We start from the raw sequence: 3827 nt of genomic DNA, 5'->3' as shown, positions 1-3827 counted from the left end.
ACGGATTCATCGAAAAACTTTCGAGCAAAACTTTGAAGCGTCCCCTTTTTAAGAAAAAATCAAAACGTTGGAAACTATCATTAAAACTAATATTAGCTGTAATTTGACCCGTATAGAAGTTAATGTATGGAAGTGGTTCAGTTCTCCAAATCCCACGGCCGATTGATTACTTGTCCCATCTTCTTTAATATTTCGCTGATTAGGTATAATACTACATGATAAATAAAAAGCACATTAAGTTGTGATAATCAAAACAGCGATGAAATAGACCCGACACTGCCTCCAAATATAGCTACCCGCTAAGCCAAAAAGTAATCATTAATTAACGAGGCAGAGTGAAATAGTTGACAAGTCCGCCGCCTGATGGATTGAAATTGCGAAATGACCTGGCTCTTTTTTCTTGAATAACATGTCTTCGGTACATCGATCAAAGTCATTGCAAGACACTGACCCAATAAGTGATTAATTTACCAAACTCATCACCAGAACTTATAAAGACCAGAACTTATAAAGACCTTATAGCCAACCTTTTCTGCGCAGGTTGCAACTTTAGCCATTTTAACAACAAAATCCTACTTTTTAACCCCCTTAACATATTCACTGCGCACTGAAAGAAAAACAAGCTCAAAATTTTTAGAAATTTCCGAACGCTTCATGAACTTAACGTGCATTTTTGGAATCCGAAAAAAATTTTGTTGGTTTTTTGATTTTTTTCGAATGATATCTGATGATTAGTCATAATTTGGGGCATAACCAAATTCAGCTGCTAAAATGTTTGTATGGTTTCCTTCGTAGTTATAGAGATTGAAGAATATAAATAAAAATTTAGCTGCCTATCGTTTTCTGCTCATTGTATTGTTCTAGCTTAGGAGAATTTAAAACCTTTTTTTATTGTTTATTATTTAAAAAGAGCATTCCTATTGGCTAAAAAGGAAATAAGGTTAAATGTTAATCGGCTCATCGTGGCTTTAGAAATCATTTCCATATATTTTTCCGTAGTTGCTGGCTCAGACTTTCTGATTTCCAATATCAACAGGTAAGCAATATCATGATTATAAACTTAAAATAATAAAACTTAATTACTAATAGTCGTTTTAGTCAGAATAACGAGAAATCCGTGTTATTTCATTCCGGCTGAATTATAATCTATTAAAGCTGAAAAAACTGAATAAACTTGGTTAAACATTATATCAGTTTCCTCTAAATTTAACCTCAACACTCAACTGTAAGTGTTTTGCTATTTCATCTCTTGGAATATCAACAAATTTCAATTTTAGCAACATTTTTAGCTTTTCACATGTTCTGTTTTCCATAGAAAGAACAGTTAAAAAGACAGCTAAGATTTACATGTTTTCTTTCTTTCCCGCTCTGCTTACACCAGAAGTTTAAATGCTTGCTTGGTGGGTGACTTTTTTGAAATAATCATGCCATAAATGTTCTGAACTTTTTTCAAACTCTCCTTTTCAAGTTTCAAATAATGTCTTTTGATTTAAGTGATGTATTTGGCCTAAACACTAACAACTCTTAATTGGTGCAAAATGACATAAATAGATTTGACTCAGTTTTTTATTCTGTATTAAGCGGGATTGTCTTCACCAAAAAATCAATAATTCATGACATTACACGTATAATAAAAAATTATCTTTTTAGGAAATTTACAACTTATATATTCTATGAAACTGTACGCTTAAAATTTACTGTGGCTTGGGAGAGTACCAAAAAGGCAAAATGATTTTAAAAAAAAGGATAAAAAACTCCAAATAATATAGTATTTCCCTACCATATTTGTTGACATAGTGGTACGTATTTCTGAGGGTGATTTTTTCGTAGCACAATTTTTTCTGATGATTTTCAAAAGTCGCAATCATTTCTTCCTACTTAACCGAAAATACCGAAAATACCGAAAATGAGGAAGTGTCTGTTAGGATAAAAGGAATAACTAGGAAATAAATTATGGAGATCTGACACGAAAAGATGCCATTTTTACGGTATTTTATGGTAGCTTAGAGAGTTACAACTGAACAAAAATTGTCATATTGTTCATTAAAAGAAAAAAGACAAGATGACAAAAAGCAGGTAAAGCCGCTTTCCTTAACACTTTACTAATTGGCAAACATGCATATTCGCTTATCAGGTTTCAAACTCAATCGCCCAGGGAGAGGCGTTCCCAAAGAATTTTTGGATATTTTTCAAAGTCATAAAAACTTCGGAGACATCGCTGAAATCTGTTTATTTGTTTTTTGAATGCACTCCCAGAAATCTTAGTACCTATCTTTAAGGCTTGATTTGTGTAGGGATATAACTATTGCACTTTTCCTAGACTATCGTGAACTTTTCACGTTCTAGCCGCTGAACAGTTTTCGCTCAACAAAAAGGTAACTCTTTGTGGAAAACTTATGTTTTAAATATTTCAGAACCTTGATTTTTGAGTCTACTAGCGTCGCTTGGTTTTCATTTAGGGAAAAGTTCATTTTTCAATTAACTGACGAATCAAGGCGTTTTAAAAATGGCTCCGATTGCCCGGTTCATGAATGTTCCGAGAGCGCTGTAATTGGTCTCGAATAATTTTTGGTAAATTAAATATTGGCAAAACTATGAATTTTAGACTGATACTATCAAAAACTAAGTGTTGCAAGTTGAGTCGTGTATGTAATCAAATCTGCTCGTATATAAGGGCAACCCTGAATGTTCCAACTGCCCATTAACTCATATCGAATAGATTTTTGGAAAATAACATATTGGAAAACTATAAGTTTTGGACAGTATCAAAGATCAAATATGAAAACTTGAGTCATATGAAATTGTTTGGACCAATTAGCTAGCCTCAATTAAATTTGGAACGATTTTGTTGTGTGGGGTAATTCGCCACGCATGAAAAACTTGCGTTATACTTTCAGGATTATGGATAAAATCTTCAAGTGCGCATAAATCAGTCGAGAGCAGGGCCAAGTTCCCAATTTTCAAACTCCCAAAACTTTCCAACAAATAATCGGAGATAAAATATCTGTTGAAATTTTGTTCCAAGGAGTCGATAACTTCAATGGGGTACAAGATTTTTTTTGTTAAAATCTATTACTTCAATCGCCGAAAAATGACCGAGTAAAAACAAGACTGCTCGTATCAAGGCAAAGCCCTTAATTTTTTGTTTGCCTTTTAATTGGTCTCGATTAGTTTTTGGAAATATTGACAAATTAGACTGATAATATCAAATTTTTAAGTGTTTAAGTTTGAGTCGTGTATGGCATTGATGTGACTAATTAGCTTGCCTCAATTCAATTTGAAACAATCACCAAATTTCTTGCCAAGTGGAGCTGAAATAACGCTTTCAATCAAATGGAAAAATCTCTTCACTTTCATTTCAAGAGAAATCTGTAGATTCGAGGGAAGCTTTTTATTCCAAGATTCGATCACTGAAGTAGTACTTTACTATATCCATTTTTGGATGACCTACCCAAAACTTCGCAAGCGCGCCACTGGTACCAATGCTTACTAATTGTTAGAGGCGCGTGCCCAAAAAGCAGTTTTTTCGTAAAAACTTTCCAAAAAAGCCGGAAAGGTTTTTCTAAATTGCCTATGGCGCTTAAAGATTTGGCAAAGTGGTGTCTTTACAGTTTTTTGGATGAGCTTAAAACAACAAGTTATTCGACACAATTTTGAATCAAAAGGAACAAAAAAATCAGATTCTCTCCTTTAGTCGATGATAAGTAGTTCATGAAATTCAATGAGCCTTATTTTTGCAAAAATAGTTCTAATAATTTGGAAGTTGAGAATGTTTTCAGAAAAAAAATGGATAAAAAAACGAAATTTATGGTTTAAGTGGCGCAACC

The 3827-nt window shown here is 33.2% G+C and overlaps 1 protein-coding gene across 1 annotated transcript in view; it reads left to right on the top strand.

Annotated features, from left to right (window-relative positions):
• Positions 1-494: 494 nt before the first annotated feature.
• Positions 495-3827, top strand: part of LOC134848531 (uncharacterized) — a 29432-nt gene continuing 26099 nt past the window's right edge. Inside the window, exons 1-2 of the mRNA XM_063866031.1 lie at positions 495-540; positions 973-1036. The gene's annotated coding sequence lies outside the window, so the exon portion shown is untranslated. The remainder of the gene's footprint in view (positions 541-972; positions 1037-3827) is intronic.

Source organism: Symsagittifera roscoffensis, chromosome 6 (genome assembly GCF_963678635.1).
Source record: "Symsagittifera roscoffensis chromosome 6, txSymRosc1.1, whole genome shotgun sequence".
Classification (NCBI taxonomy): Eukaryota; Metazoa; Xenacoelomorpha; order Acoela; family Convolutidae; genus Symsagittifera; species Symsagittifera roscoffensis.
This window is presented reverse-complemented; position numbering and strand designations above follow the sequence as displayed.